Consider the following 17,362-nt stretch of genomic DNA (forward strand, 5'->3'; position numbering starts at 1 on the left):
TAAAACATGATAGAAATGTTTTGTTCATGTGGAGGCTCGCAACACTGGTAGTCTTGGGCTGAGGTCTAGCTGTATTGAAAAGGTTAAATGATTTAGGATATTACATTGTCAATATAGACTAAAAACTTTAAGTGATCTAATAAAAATCAACAGGAAGACTTGACCTCAAAACACATGGGAAATCATGCAAATCTGTGCACATGGGAAATAGCTAGTAAAATGTGCTGCTTTAGTCATTATATTTCTTTTTTTTCTTTTTTTATTGTAATTAGTAAAAGGGTTACATGATATTTGCCAGATAGAAGGTGCATTAATTCACATACATTGATACCCTTTCACATGTCTTGGTACCCATTTCCCTCCCCCCCCCACACCCATTATATTTCTTTCTTATTGTTTTTTTTTCCTTTTGAGACAGGGTATTACTATGGGGCCTATAGTTCAACGTGGCTTTAAACTCCTAATCATCTAGCTTAGACTCCTGAGTGCTAAGATTCAAATATGTATCACTATGCTTGGATATACTTGTTTTGTGATATTTATAAATCTTGAATTAGCTAGTAGGTTCATATAAGCTTAAAATTATTTTAACATTTCCCATATACCATGACATATAACATACAAATGTACAGGGATAGCATTCATGTTTTCTAATAGTTCACAATGATAGGTTTTAATCTTTCTATAATCTACCCAGTAATTGCCCAGAAAAGTTTTTACAATGACCAAAGAAATAGTGGTCAAAAATGGAACTAATAATAGAGCTTTGTATATGTTCTGCCATGTGGATAAAAGAATGAAAAAGTTCAAAAAACAAATATGGGATGCTTTGACTTTAAGTATATCATAAGTTACTTACCACATGGAAGATAGCTTAATAAAGGTCTCAACAAGACAGATGGAAAACAGCTAGATGTCATGGTTTGCATTTCCCAACCTTACTTTCTTTATTTTCCCACAACTTTCTACAAATTTAGTTTGTTTTGATGTACAGATTTTAAATATCAAGCTTCCAGAGTTTGTATACCTGTGTAACATGTTGTATAAATTGCTTGTTCCAATTATTTCACATGAACCTTTAACATAGTAGTATCCAGTAATGACAAATGAAGAAATGTCAATCATTGTGGATATATTGTTATTTACTCGCAAATGTTCAAAACTTAGAAAATAAGTAAAAGGTTTAGACTAAGACTACTGCCACCATTAACAACAATATAGGGCCTCCAGTGTCTTGAGACAGGAAAGAGAAATTGATTTCTCTATGTTTTTATACTATATGACATACTGTAAAGCAGTTTCTGGGCATAGAACTATTGATCTACTGCTGAAGGGTAAATAAAATATGAGAGCCTACAAGATGAAAACACATGCGTTTCTTTTGACTCATGTGAGATGCTTTTAATGATTACTAGAGTTGTAAGAGCATGTTGGAATAGATAGGTTCCATTTACCTGTAATAAAACAAGAGGTAAGGAGGAGGAAGGGCCCTTTTAAATTTGACCTTGATTATTCTGTTTCATTGCAACAAACAGGAATAATTTTATTTTTTCAAACTGCCAGTCAGTACTAAGATGGGGAGATATTTATATTTATTATACAAAAAATATTCAATTTTAACTCAGTGATTTTTTTTGTCAAGATGATTTTTGTCCTCTGGAAGATATTGGTAGTATGTGAAGATATTTTTCACCATCACAAATGGCCAAGAAGTACAACTAGCATCAGATAGGTAGAAAGCAGGGATGCTGATAAAAATCCTACAAGCTTTACAGACATCAGGAAGTACAATAGCTGATAACTCTTCTCCTCTTGTAGTTGGATTAATGGAACCAAAGCATACAGGGAAGAACAGGAGATGAAAGCGAATATGTATGTTTAAAATTAAGCATACTGTAAGATTTAATCATCATAGATAGAACATCTTTGGTTCTATATCCTCAAATTACTACTCATTCAAATACACTTATCTATGATTTTATTCCTATAGACAATGAGAAATAATAATTGCCTGGTTACTGAATTCTAAGGTACAATTATTGGGCTGCCTGACAGTTCAATGGCCCATGATTAGTAAGTGCCATACTCAGGACATACTCACTGTCATGGAATACACTTCTACCTTTCATTGTCCTTCTTATCATTTATACTTTAGGTCATTTCTACATTAAAATCTTCAGTGACATGCTAGTGCCCATGTAAGAGAATCTCAACTCTTAATAAGATCTACACCAACTTGGATCTTCAAATGCATGAACTCTCTGCTCCTTCCCTTCATCCTTCTCGGAATTGGTCTCCCAGGTAATTCCTGCACCTTGACCAAGGTTTAGGCTGTTCTTGGTGTCAGTCTATTTTCACAGGATTTCCTGAAACTAAGTTGTCAGCTTTCTTTTTCCTTTAATCAACTTAGCCATTGTTTTATCTAATTATCACCTTTCCTTTTGCTTTTGTTGCACAGACTTATAACTGCCTTGTCAAATTCACTAACTTTTTACTCTGACCTTTTCCCATTTCCAAAGCATTTGTACATCAGTCTATAATCAACATTATTTTTGTGTGCTGCAAAAAATTAAGTTTCTAGACGGCAGATACTGAATTTTGTGCATTTTTTCATTTCATGGATTGTTTAAGAAAACTAAATGCACTAATTTAAACTGTAAACTGTAAACTGAAATTCTTTTTTTTTTGCCAGTCCTGGGCTTGAGGTCAGGGCCTGAGCACTGTCCTTGGACATTTTCAAGTCTAGAGCTCTACCACGTGAGCCCCAACACCAGTTCCAGCTTTTTCTATGTATGTGGTACCGAGGAATCTAACTCAGGCCTTTGTGCATGCTAGGCAAGCACTCTACCACTAGGCCAAACTCCTGGCTGGCCCATAAACTGAAATTCTAATAAGCTTGAGGCATTTCTAGTATCCTTGATAAACAAGGAACCCATGCTTAGGAGTCTTTGTATCTCCACACCCTCTCATCTCATGTCCTTTTTAAAATAAGAAAATCATGTCAAAATATTCAAAAAGCTCATCAAATTTCGTAGGTTAATCAATAGCCATAATCACTATGAACTTTGTTCTATTATTCACAGGTTAACATTTTTGTTCCGCAGAGAAAGTTAATCACTACTGCTTAGAAATAAAAATTAATTCAGACAAACTAGGCCAATGTAATTCTGCTAACTTTATATTCCTAAGGTAAAAATTTAAACTACAGTTTCTTAAATACAATTTCTATATAAGTATCTGTGTCTCTCCTCTTGGGCAAGAAGAACAACACTTTATAATGGGTCTCATGTAATAAAAATGACACGTCACTGATGTTTCTTTCTATGTATTCATCTATAGCCATGTTCCTGGATAAACAAAAATTATGGTGGGCTCAGCTCCTACATTAATCCTAACAGGTCATTCCAAACCTAAATGGAGTATCTTGTGCTAAATGCTACACTACCAAATGAAAAGATTAAGGAAGCAGAGAAATCTTCCTAGAAAAAAAAGAAATTCTAGTCTATTCCATTCAGCATATATTCTAAGAAAGTCCCTTTTGTGTTTATGCATACAAAAAGAGAAACCTATGGAATTTAAACCAGTCAGTACTTTTTTTTATTCTCCTAGTCCCTTGTTTCCATCTTACAAAAACGATTGTTCAACTATTGTCCAGTGTGAACTTTGTAATTTTCTTTCTCTTTTTTTTTTTGTAAAACAGAAGTCGACCCAATTTATGAATCACAATTAGGTGTATAAATTTCCTGTCATTTTGTCTCCAAAGAGTTCTAAGAGTTTTGTCATGATTTTAGCAAGTCATAATGTTTTTTTCTTTTTCTGGGCTAAAAAAAATACAGCCATGCTCTGTGGAGTAGTATTAGCGGTTCTTAGTTATTATTTTGCTGGAAGAGGTTATGCAATCACAGCCCTGTCTATAGGTAATTCCTTTGCTAATCTCTACAAAAGTGGAGAGAAAGAACCAGGCCAAGTAACTTTTAGGCTTCATGCTTTTATTTGCATTTTGTCTTTGGCAATACTGAGGTATTCTACCACTTTAATCACACTGACAAGTTTTTGGTTTTACTTTAAATTTTTTTTTAAGGCAGAGTCTCACTTTTTTGTCCTGGCCATCCCTGAATCATAACCCTCCTACCTATGGTTCCCAACCAGAAACAATACAGTCCCACCACTGGTCCAAGGTTTGGCTTCCTACTCAATTTCTGCTCATGGGATGGTGGTGTTTTGAGCTGGAAAAAATGAAATAGAATAAATGTAAGGAGGATCACGACTCCACCGGTTCATTTTACTCTATAAACGCTAACACCCAGTTGTGGGACCAAGCCATATATTTTTTTTTAAGAAACTTGGGCTTCCTCTAGGAGGAAACATAGTTTAGGATGGAGAGGCGTGGTCACAGTACTGCATAACAGAAAGTGGGTGACTTGGCAACCTGGGACGCGGCCCAAACCTAATGCAGGTGAATGCACATGCACGGGGTGAGTTTGACCAATGCAATTCCTATAATCCCCGTTTAGAGCCTGTGAGGACCGCTAAAATGGTCTAGGCTGGAGGGGTGCATAATGCTGCGATGTGATACGAAGCCGAGAGGTCTGATCTGGCTAGAGAGCAGGGAAGGAACGTGGGTACAAGGGCGCGGTTCCCGTGCACACCCCCCAGTAAGCGCAATAGGTATGGCCCAGAGGAAGGGGCGTAGCCTGGGCGTCTCCCATCAGCGTGATTAGAATAAATAAGATTTAAGGGGCAAGGCAGAAGGGATGGACTTCTCAAGTGTTTGACAAAGAGAGTTCTAGAGCGCATTAATTGGGAGGGGGACACAAAGGAGGAAGTGGTGTGAGTGTCCCGCTGATTGTAGAGAAATGAACGGAACCGTGCACTGGGACTAGGCCTGCCGCAATGCAGAGGCGTGGCGGTAGATCAAGAGGACTCTAGGGAGGGCTGGTGACGTAAACAGGAAGGAAAAGCACGAAGTAGGCGGGGCATAGAGCTGACCTGAATTTGGGGCAGCCCAGCTGGTACTTGTGGGGATCTTTCCTGCTCTCGCGTGAGAGACAGACGGAGCCACCGGTGGGCAGGAACGTAGGCAAGTTAGCACGCTGGCGCGTCACCGCCACGAGAGTCTCGCGACGAGATGAAGTGAGGACCGGGCGGGTTCGCCGAGAACATTGCTGGGGCGGGACTTCCGGCATCACGAAGACGTATCGTGGATTAGCGAATGACTTTCTTGGCTCGAGGGGCGGGGCGAGGGCGAGGGGGTGTGGCCAAAATGGCCGCGCGCTACAGCCACGGGTTGTGGGAGCGCGCGACGAGTTGCGGGGTGAGCATTAGCGCTGCGTGGACTGTCACACAGGACCGGCAGGACCCCGTGGACTTCACAGGTACCTTGAAGACCGGGAAGCTTTCCGGAGGAATATGGATGGGGAGATGGCGGTCGAGGCAAATTACTCTTTTCCCACTCTGATTCTCTTACTCCTTTATAAAGGGTCCCCACTGTCTTAAGGTTCTGTCCATCTAAAGGTAGAACAGTTGTCCTGGCGACCTTGAACATAAGGCAGCTGAAGTTCCAGACGTCGTGACTGGAATTCCCTAGGGCCTGTTTGTTGATCTTCTTTGATTGTGCCAGGATTATGAAAAGACGCAGCCACTTAGGGGCTCAGAGGTTAACCGCATAGTTGTGTAGTTGTGTCATGTGCACAAACCTGAGCCTTCACTCCTAAGGTCTTTCCTTGTGTGGGTGTGTCTTGTACCCCAGAGCTAGAAGAGAGGAATCTCTAAAAAACAGTTAATGGCTAAGATTCTTTGAAATCTTTCGATGATAAAAGCTACTGTCCTGAGGCTACTGTCGGCTCTGGGGCTTGAACTCAAGAGTTTGTGTTCTCACTTGGCTTTTTTTTTTTTCTGCTGAAGCTAGCACACTACTACTTGAACCTCACCTCTACTTCTGACTTTTTTGTTGGTTCACTGAAGGCAACACTTTTGGAAGACTTTTCCCCCTGGACTAGTTTTGAAATTGCGATCCTCAAATCTCAATCTCCTTTGAGTAGCTGGCATTACAAGCGTGAGCCACTGGTACTCTCATCTCATTTTTAAATGTCATTTGTTTCTGCTGAAAACAAAGTTAACAAAAATGTCTGCACCTGTTTGTTAAACATGACATTGGAAATATGTAAAAATCAATGTTAATAAGTGCTTTAATAAAAAAAAAAGGCTGCGCCTAATTGGACAGAATTGGTTTTGTGTTAGCCATTGAAAAAAAGGCTTTGCTTTTCATTTTCCCGATTCCTATATTGTTTGTCTCCATTCTGCTATTTAAAAGTTTCACTAGAGGGCTGGGAGTTTGGCCTAGTGGTTAAAGTGCTTACTTAGCATGCATGAAGACCCGGGCTCGATTCCTTGGTACCACATATATAGAAAAAGCCGGAAGTGGTGCTGAGGCTCAAGTGGTAGAGTTCTAGCCTTGAGAAAGTCCAAGGACAGTGCTCAGGCCCTGAGGTCAAGCCCAGGACTGGCAAAAAAAAGTTTCACTAGAATGTACAGAACTGTCAGAAATCTCCAGTGAGAAATGCAAACCTAAAGAATTCAGGCATGGGCATATTATGAGTGATTGTTGACCTTAATGTACTATGTTATCTCTCATGCTGTCCCTTGGTTATCTCATATGGTTATAGTATCTTACCTTGTTGTCTGATATATTATATACATGATTATTTGGTTATTTGAAATAGGATAGGGAAGGGAGAAAACAAAATGAGGGGCGAGGATGGGGGGAGGGCAATAGGGACCAAGACATGAGAAAGGGTATCAGAGTTTGAGAAGTAATGCACCTTCTATCTGGTGGATATAATGTAACCCTTCTATTAATTGCAATAATATACATATGTATATATATTAAAAAGGAATTTAGGCATGGGGTTATGTGTGCAGGCCAGTAGCCTCCATGGGATTCCCAGAGTTCATAGCACTCTCCTTTGATGTGATAGATGGCTGAGCATGCCTGCCTCTACTTCAGAGTATAAATTAGTAGTAAAATGACACATAAGCCAAGGCCCCTGCTGTGCTTCGTTATACCACACTAAGATGATTCCTGAATTGCAGCTAGCTGGAGCTTTTCTCTCTTTAGCTCAGAGGGGAATAACATCTAGGATAGCAGTACAGACTAAAGAGAGCCAGTTCAGAACAAAGATATGCATAAAAAGGGGGAAGGTGAAATTCTCTTTGCTTCCTTCCTTAACAGTGGTAGAGTTTGTGGGTTTTTTGGTTATATCATGAACTCTTGGAAAGGTAGTATAAAGAAATAAAGTTTAAGTCTGTAAGTAAAATGAGCTAGTACCTCCAACTTTTGTTTATGTGTCCTTTGGACCTTACTTGATCCCCCAACATGACCTTTTGAGAAGAAAATGTACAATCTAAGAAAGCTTGAATACCTTGCAATGAACTGGTTTGATTTCTCCCTTCCTTATACTGTGTGCATTTCAGGAGGCTCCTAAGAGGAGAAATGGCATGCCTTGACCATAGATTTCAAATCTTCATCTTTGCATCATAGCGCTCAGCACTGCCAAGAACAAAGGAATGACAATAAATGTTGGGATGAAAATACATAAGTCTCTGGACACCTGTCATGGTTCATTCCCTGTTGTTGTTTATCACCATAGTGTATTAGAGTTTGCAAAACATTTATTTCATGCTTGGACATTGTTGCTTGTTTACTTGTCCTCATGAGTTGAGACTTGAATGTCTAACGAACTCAAGACGTACAGCCAGTAATATCTCTTAATTCTTTATTTATCTGTTCTGTTCAGGTTGAGATCTGAGGATCTTGATTCAAAGCCAGCCCTGGCAGACTGCCATTTAACCAGCAAAAGGCCAGAAGTAGAAATGTGAAACACCAGCCTAGAGTGAAAAGGCTAAGGGATATCACTCAGATCATGAATTCAAGCCCCAGTACTATACTGGCACTCCTCCACAAAAAAAAAGAAACGATGCTTTCTACAGAATTCCACCTTTGAACTTAGACTAGTTTCATATTCATTGAGCTTTTGAGATTGAGAAAAACTTTGTGGTTCCTTCAATTCTTATTAGGAAAGACATGAGAGCTCCTAAAGAACACACACCCATATCAGGGTATAAATTACTAATCTGAATGTTGTCCTACTAATAAGATTCCATGTGAGTTTTCAATATGTTGACATTTTTTGCTTCCTGTGCCTTTCTCCAGGTTTTTAGATCGCTGCGAGTTATGTGGCAGCTGATGGAGCTCTCAAGTTGAAGATGTTGGTGATAAATCAAGTGAAAAGGACTGTTCAAACATCTCCATGCAAATTGTGTGGAGAATGTTCCAGGTACCGAGGTTCATGCCAGTGAGGCCCTGAAGGCTCTACCTGTACTTACAGAACCCAGAACCTGTGAGTACTCCATTTCCCTAAAGAGACTAAAATGTTTCATTGAGCTTCTAACAGGTGTGCATGTTCATGTTCCAGTGTAGGATTATATGCCTAACAACTGTGAACATAACTTTCTCTACCTGTTCATTAAATGTAAGGAGCCCTTTTTTGACCAGTTTTATCATGTCAAAATGATGTCATACTGAAACTAGACAAAAGATGTCCAGAGTCAAATATTTTGTAACCTGGTAGCTGTATCATTTCCTGTTAGCAGTGTCTTTTTGTCAAGGCTGATCCACAGACTGTGAGTGTTTACTCTTGTTTATCAATGTTTGTAAATAGTTTGATAAATTCTGTCCTGAGGTCCAAAAGAGTTAATTCTGACTGATGGGCATGCAGGTATGTACTCTGCTGTAAACATGGAAGATCAAGTGAGGAGGCAGTTGATGTTTCTCAAACCTCTTAATTCTTCCCCAGAAATACAAGGTAGCCATGTGATAAGACTGCAGAGATTTTCCATTGTGACTTCAGTACAGAAGGAGGATTGCTTAGTGCTGTGGGGTCTATCCTAAGCATTGTACATGATGAAAGGCATTCTGATCTCTACTCACCCAAACGATCACATTCAAAAGTATCTTCAGAAATTTTTCCAATCTGCTGTGGGATTGAAATCACTGGTATAAAATGGAGAATATGTGAATGAGGGGAAATTAATGAAATGGCTAAATATATCTTTTAAATAGTTACTTGATGTATTTCTATTTGCTGTAAATTAAAATTATTTGCAAATATTGCCTTAAAATTTGCTTTCTTGACTTTTTCTCTTGGAATTTATGTTCTCAGTTTATATGAACATAAGAAAAAATTCATTAGTAGTGCCAGAGCTAATCTAGTTAAACTGTTTACCTTGAAGCTGCTTCATGAATTTTTATTGTGACTTTATTTTACTTTTCAATTTAATTCTCACTTAAAAGAACTGGCCAGGATCATAATAAACTTTTGATTGTAATTATGCCTCATCTTATCTAAGCTAGTTAATTACAACATTGGCACTTTCTGTTATTAGGTTTAAAATGGAAGTAGAGGGGCAGGGGAATTGGCCTTTTTTTCTGTAACTAATGTAGAATGGAAGTAGAATGGTTGTTTTTTTCTGCCAGTTCTGGGGCTTAAATTTAGTGCCCTTGAGCTTTCTCGGGGCTAGTGTTCTACCACTTAAACCATAGTGCCACTTCCGGCTTTTTCTGTGTTTATGGTACCTAGGAATCTAATCAGGGATTTGTGAATGCTAGGCAAACATTCTACCACTAGGCCATGCTCCTGGTCCTTTAATCTTGGTTTTTATGTTGCATGTTTTTTATGTACAGAACTTGAAAGTCAAGTCTAAAGTCAATATATTTATAAAAAGAAAAAGAAACAGTAGTAGCCTGAGGGGCTAGTATGAGGGCGCAGAGCTTTACTTGATTCATTTCCCACTTGGTATGATATGTTCTTTTTTCTGAGTTAGTAGAGAATGCAAGGTCCAATCATCATTTATTTGGCCTTTGGCATATTACACTATCTTCACTTGTTTCTCGCAATAGAGCATAATGATCTTGCTGTCTCACTAAGCATTTCATTCCCTACCTGCTCAGTTGGGAAGAAAATACTCATTGTTTCTATCAGCCCAATGGCGCAATGGAAGACCCAGTGAACACTAATGACCAACAACTACCCCCAGGATTGCTGAAGAAAACATAAGATAAACTTAAGAATCCTGGAGCCTACCATATGTCTTGGACTCACTGTTGTCCATTAATTGTGATGAAATAGTTGTTGACATCATCATCTTCTTAATCTTTATTGGATTGTTGCCTCCATCAGATGCTCAAATTTTACCCTTTTTTTGGCAGTATTGGGATTTGAAATCAGGGTATCAGGCTTGTTAGGGACTAAGATGAAATACAGCAGCAGAATAGTGACAGAAAATAGGCCTTTATGGCATATTTAGAAAGCAGCTTTGCACTAGTCCTATGCTTTGTACTTAAACCTTTGCTTTTTTTGGTAGTTATCTTTGATTGCTGTCATCTCAGTTATAGACTATAATTTCTTGACAGCTATAACTTGGGGACTTGTAAAAAAATAACAATAAAAGCCTAATCTGTTTCACTTCATGTATTGTCGTGAAATTCCACCCAGTGGTCAATGTGAAATAAATTTAGGCATAAGATACTAAATCACAGGAAGTTGAATTTAATAATATTAATTCTTTTTTGCCAGTCCTGGGGCTTGAACTCAGGGCCTGAACACTGTCCTTGGGCTTTCTCAAGGCTAGAGCTCTTACAACTTGAGCCTCAGCACCACTTCCAGCTTTTTCTGTGTATGTGGTACCAAGGAATCAAACCCAGGTCTTCTTACATGCTAGGCAAGCATTCTACCACTAGGCAAACTCCTGGCCAATATTAATTCTTAATGAGATATAAAAATGTTAGCTAGAATGGAAATACTGCAGGTTTATGTTATTTTTGTACATAATCTTTCTACTTTTAAAAAGTTGGTTTTTTATCTTTGTACTTTCATATGCATATATATATATATTATAATTAACAGAAGGGTTACATTATATTCACCAGATAGAACATGCATTACTTCACAAACATTGATACCCTTTCTTATGTCTTGGTCCCCATTTCCCTCCTCCCACCCAGAAGTTGACTTTTTAGGTAGCTTGGAAGCCATGTATGGTAGTACACATACAGGTAATCTCAGTACTTACGAGGCTGAGACCAGAGGATCACAAATTTGAGATTAAATGACCTTCCTGGCATGATATCTTTAAAAATGATAGATAAGGACCAGGAGTTTGGCCTCATGGTAGAGTGCTTGCCTAGCGTGCATGAAGACCCGAGTTCAATTCCTCAGTACTACATACATAGAAAGAAGTCGGAAGTGGTGCTGAGGCCCAGGTGGTAAGAGCTCTAGCCTTGAGAAAGTCCAAGGACAGTGCTCAGGACATGAGCTCAAGTCCAGGACTGGCAAGAAGAAAATAATTTGAGTTTGAATAGCACTATCTAAAATATGGCCACAGACCACGTGTAGTTGTTTACATATAAATTTAATTTTATGATAATCTTGTAGCCTATCCTTTATTACATGGCACATTTTCACTGTCAGAGGAAATTGTGTATAATAACAATCAGTGTTATAATTGTGCTACTAGGTTCTCTTATTTTTCCAGTTAATTTTGAAAGCCACCATACCTGTTGAAAAACAATGTTAAAAGGCTTGTTTTGCAATTTATTCACAAAAACTGAGAGGAAGGGATGCCTTGACTCTGTTGTCTTTCATTTACTTTCCAATAACCTTGGAAAACAATGAGCCAGTTAGAAACCTCTTGGAATCCATTAATAGCCTCCAGTTTATCTTCAGCTCCCGGGAAACAACAAACAGCCTTGAAACTGGCCACGGTGAAAATGTAGGCTTTAGTTTCCGATGCTGATAATGGCTTGGAATCCTGTGAATCATAGACACTGTATCAAAGTGCCTTCTGCAGGCCTAATACTCCCAGGAGGAAACCTATAATCTATCATGATCCTCCACAAGGTCATATGAGAGTCCTTGTGTATCCTATCACTGCACTGAGGGCAAGGCCTGCAAAAATGGTTTTCAATTATCGGAAGAAATAGCACAACCTAACAAAACCTAACAGCAACAACAACACAAAGTATAGTACATGCATAATATTAGCTACAAAGGCAATTCTATTTTTTTCTAATAGATTACAAAAGGGAAAAGTCATGGAAATAATAAGGGAAAATAGTTTTAACAGTATATTTTCATTAAACCAATTAGGGTATTAGTCACTTTAATGTGTAATTGTTGTAACAGCCATTCATGAGTGTATTTGCAGTTTTCCTACCAGGTCTTCAAAGCTTGATGGCTGTTTTCCATTTCTAGTACCTCATATTTTGGATTGACCAGGGGGAACAACAGGAAAGCCTAACACCTAGGAGGAATGAGAGGAGATGAGAGTGATAAGCTTGGTTAAGAACCCCTGAGCGTGTGGACACAGAAACCACAGCTCATGCACAACATGATAAATTTGGTAATTTAAGAGCATTGCTAAGGGGCAGAATATGGGTATAGAGAGATGTAAAGAGGGAAGAGCCACCAATAGGCTTCCTGTAAAATCTGGGGTGCTGAAGTCTGAACTAAGTCTGTAGTCATGGGCAAGACAAGGTAGATATACCTCTGAAAGAAAGAATAATGTAGTTATCACTAGAGTAAAAGGAAAAAAAGCCAAAAAGAGAATAGAATCTTTCTCATGATATTCATCTTATTCCTTTGATCCACAAATGTTGATTAGATGTTATCCCCTCAGGCGACTACTGTTTCTTTTTCTTCATCTTTATAAATATATTGAGTTTAGACCTTAACTTTCCAGTTTTGTACATAAAAACATGCAACAGCTGGCCTGGGAGCATGGCCTAGTTGTAGAGTGCTTGCTTGTCTGGCATACATGAATCCCTGAGTTTGATTCCTTGATACCACATACACAGAAGAAGCCGGAAGTGGCACTGTGGCTCAAGTGGCAGAGCACTAACATTGAGCATAAAGTGTCCAAGGAGAGTGCCCAAACTCCGACTTCAAGCCCCAGGACTAGGAAAAAAATCAAGGAAAAAAAATCCTTCTTCCATAAGCAAGGCTAATTCCCCTGCCCCTCTACCTCCATTTTAAACCTTAGAGCACAAAGTGCAGGAGTAAGTTTCCATATTCTGAGAGCTAATGAAATGCGTGGCATGAATGTAAAATAAACCTAGATAGAACTAGCCATAAAGCAAAAACTAAAAATTGAGTACATCCTTACTATGGAATCTAAAAGGATTGTGTTGCTTTTCAGTGGTGGATCACTAATAGATTTTAAATGACAGTGTGCATTGGCATGTGTAAACCTTGGTTGATAGTAACTCTAGTAAAATTACCCGCTCTGTTTATTTGATTTCCTACATAAAAGAAAAATCCTGAAAATAAAGCCTCTTAAAGCACCCCTTCATCTTCCTATTTTGAGGGGAACATAAGTAGAGCATTATTTCAATCTGCTTTTTGTTTACAAGGAGGGAAAACAAGAAGAGAGAGGGAAAAAGTGTGAGTATATCTTAAAAACAAATTCATATAAAAAAAAAAACAATTCATACCAAAAATTTGGCCTCACCAAGAGTACAGTGATAAAGACCTCCTATCCTTTGCAAGGGGATGACCTAGGTTGAAAAAAGAAGTTGAATATGGGGAAAGAAAACCTACTGAAAGCTGACCTTGGAAACCAAAAACTGATGGTCAGAAAAGGGCTGTTAAAGGAAGGGAAGGGGCCTAGTTTTCTTCAGCTAGTATTCACGTGGATGTGTGAATTGATAATACTTATTTCCCAAATAAAGACTAGGGATGGCTGAAGACATTGTCTTAGAGACCTGATCACTGTTACTTAATCATAGGAGACCCTTAGTCATTGGCTTTGAAGAGAGTGAATTCTCCAGTTATCAGCCACAGTACCTCAGAGGGAGAAGATCTGTGATGTCTTTATGGTAGACATTTTAAAATCAGGAACCATTGTGGTGGGGTGCTTTACATCTTAGTACTCAGGAAGCTAAGACAGGATGCTTTTGAGTTCAAGGCTAGCCTGGGCCATTTGGGGAGAACTGTCTCAAAAGAGCAATCAAGCTATAAGTGTGGTTCAAGTGACAGAGAACTAGCCTTGAACACATAAGCTCTGTGACAGCACTCAGGCCCTTACTTTAAGCCCTACATCTAGTACAAAACAAATAAAAAAATGTCTGAGTCATTTAAGGGCTTTTTAGAAGAAATTTACATTCTTGTCAGGTTATAATAGCAATATTTCCAGTTCAAAACAGATGCATTTTCTGTTCCAGGTTTCTAAAATAGAAAATTGTTCATCTTCTTTAAGAAAAAAGAATATTCCGTTTTCTTTTTTTTTTTTGACTTTTTATTTTTTCTTTATTGTAATTAGTAAAAGGGTTACATGATATTTGCCAGATAGAAGGTGCATTAATTCGCATACATTGATACCCTTTCACATGTCTTGGTACCCATTTCCCTCCCCCCCCACACCCTGAATATTCCGTTTTCATAGACCAAGATTTCTCCCTTGTTACTCACCATTTTGGTCATCATAATTGTAGGGACCGCCCACTAGGTGGCATTAGCACCTTTCTTCCATTACAATAGTTTAGGAAACATTGCCAGTTACTGCTAGTATCCTTTCAGGGCAGGAACCACTAGTCTAGATACTTTCAGGAGCATTTGCTCGACTCAGTGTCTATGCTTCTGGGACATTTTTGCCTCCTCCACCCCCCAAGGATCCAAGGATAAGACACTGGATTCCCATCTTCAGGCAGCAACTGATATAAGAGGTAGGTTACTGTTTCTTAAGAAAATAGGAAGATGACTCTGCCACACACAAGAAATTTGAGTGGGTAATCGCTATTCATTTTCTAGAATAATCATTCTTACTGGTGTGGCAAGATGCAGAATGTTATTGTAATGACCTTTGTCAAGTCACGTTTCTCCTAATTTTCCTTTTAGTGTTCATTCTACCCTGTTGTGGTGGTTTTAAAATGCCCCCCACCAGTCTCTAACTGTGTTCATTTTTAAAAATAGATAGGATATTAAGTTTTATTGTTTGTTGACATTCGTGGGGCCTTGTACTTGTTAGGTTAGCACTCTATTACTTGAGCCATACCTCAAGCCATATCTATGCTGATATTGGTTGCTAAAGAGACCTACAGAGACGTATATGGCTTGATTCTGTGGACGAAAAACATCATGAGCCATTTGTCTATTCCTTTGTGGCACCAATCATTTGTTCAAGTACGTACTATGATAGATGATATCTGCATTCATGTGATACATTGTGACCTTGAGGGATTATCCATACTAAGACGCACTGATAATTACATTTTGAATGGCAGCTTCCAGCTCTCAGAATTACCTAAATAAAGGTGAACTCATCAGGCACAGTTACATGGGAAGAGCAATTTATAGGAACTGGTTACATGAGCCTTCATTTCTACTAGCCAAATAATTAAATACTGATGATACTTGTTGAATGTTTTCTTTCCAAAAATTCTCCCCATCATTTCCTTGGTCAAAAGTAAAATTAAATTTCTCTTTGTAGTATACAGTGGCTCATGCCTGTAATCCTAGCTGCTTTATAAGCTGAGACCTGGAAGATCAACGTTCATAGGCAGCCCAGGCAGAAAAATCTCCAAGGCTTCATCTCTAATTAACAAGCAAAATACCCAACTGGAGGTGTGCCAGCAGTAAACAAGGAAACCAAATGAGGTCACACAAAACCCTGAGTTCAAGCCCCAGTACTTGAACATAGATACAAAAGTATTTGTCCTTGTATTTAAAGCCAATTTTGGTGTTCAGAACTCAGGAAGTTAACAGTGAGTTAAAACTTATTTGTGAAAACTATTTCCACATAGTACTAATCTCCATTCCTTTTATGGTTGTGAGAAGACTGATGGCAGTAGGCATAAGTGACATTGATGTCATTGGTGTCATTGATGACATCGATATTGTATGCTAGTTGTTTTTGCAAGATGACACAATGGTGATCTCTTCTAAGGTGCTTGTTGCTCTTTTTGTTTTTTTTTTAAACCCTCTGCTTTAGGTCATTGATCAAAGTCCTATGTGTTAATTCCTAAGACCTATAGTTACCCTTGGGCTGTATGGGTTTACCACAAGTGGATTGCTGAATAGTGGGAAGCTTTGCTCATCAGCCTGTACTGCTTTCTTCTAGTGCCTCCTCTGGGAGATTTGGACCTTGTTGCAGCAGGCAATAGACAGTCACCTATCAACAATGTTTAAGATCCTGGCTTAAAACCATTCACCATCTTTTATGACCCAGCTACCTGCCTTCATTCTGGAGTAACAGATACTCTTTCCTTGTAGAATCTGTCGATTCTACAAATAAATCAGGTAAGGATAAGGTTTGGTGGTCTACAGTTGAAGAGTGTCATGTCAACATAAGACATCAAACTGTCTCCATAGGAATATGGATCTCTTTGTTAAAAAGGGTTTGAAACTCATTGGTCTTTTTAAAAATTGTGTTAAAATTTACATCATATGACATTTGTCATCATATTAACTTTTAAGAATACAGATAAGACCTGGCACCATTGGATCATACTTGTAATCCTAGCTACACAGGAGGCTAAGATGTGAAGATGGATGTTTGAAGCCAGCCTGGGCAGGAAAGTCTGTGAAACTCTTATCTCCATCTAACCAGCAATAATAGCCAGAAGTGGAGGAGGTGTAGCAAAAAAAATTCAAGTACAACACACAGGCCTTGAGTCCAAGCCCGAGGACTGGCACAAAAAATACAGATAAGGAATATTAGGTACATTGATATTATTGTACAGCTATCACTATCTATTTGAAGAATTTTCTTTATCTTGTAAAACCAAAATCCTGTACCCATTTAACAAATCTATATTCTCTCTATTTCCAGCCCCTGACCATCACTATTCTACTTGTCTTGAGTGGAATTATACAGTATTTGTCTCTTGTGATTAGCCTGTTCCATTTAGAATGTCCTCAAGATTTATCTATGTTGTAGTATGTGACAGAATTTCCTTTCTTTTTCAGACTGACTAATTATATGGCTAGGCTGTGCTTATTTATCCCTCACCTTTTGATTAGTAGGAATTACACTACCGTGAACATGTGTATACAAATGTCTCTTTAAAATATTGTTTTTCGTTCTTTTGGGTACATTTCCAGAAGCAGAATTGTTGAACTATTTTGAGTGCATGAAAAAAAATTCTCTTACATTTCTGTGCATATTTCCTTCTATTAGTATACTTAATGTATTCTATCTCTTATGTACAAATTTTATAATTAGTATGGAGCATAAGGTGTGTGTGTATGTGTGTGTGTGTGTGTGTGTTGAGTATGTGCTAATTTTCCTGTTTTCTGACTTTACAGAT

The 17,362-nt window shown here is 38.4% G+C and overlaps 1 protein-coding gene across 6 annotated transcripts in view; it reads left to right on the forward strand.

The window, feature by feature from the left end:
* The first annotated feature begins 5,249 nt into the window (after window positions 1–5,249).
* LOC150040401 (uncharacterized) overlaps window positions 5,250–17,362 on the forward strand; it is a 33,238-nt gene continuing 21,125 nt past the window's right edge. For all 6 annotated transcript variants that reach the window (XR_016533890.1, XR_016533891.1, XR_016533892.1 and 3 more), the window contains exons 1-3: window positions 5,250–5,375; window positions 8,213–8,399; window positions 16,174–16,352. The gene's annotated coding sequence lies outside the window, so the exon portion shown is untranslated. The remainder of the gene's footprint in view (window positions 5,376–8,212; window positions 8,400–16,173; window positions 16,353–17,362) is intronic.

The sequence above is a fragment of the Megascapheus bottae genome, chromosome X, assembly GCF_031878675.1.
Source record: "Megascapheus bottae isolate mThoBot1 chromosome X, mThoBot2.hap1, whole genome shotgun sequence".
Taxonomy (NCBI): Eukaryota; Metazoa; Chordata; class Mammalia; order Rodentia; family Geomyidae; genus Megascapheus; species Megascapheus bottae.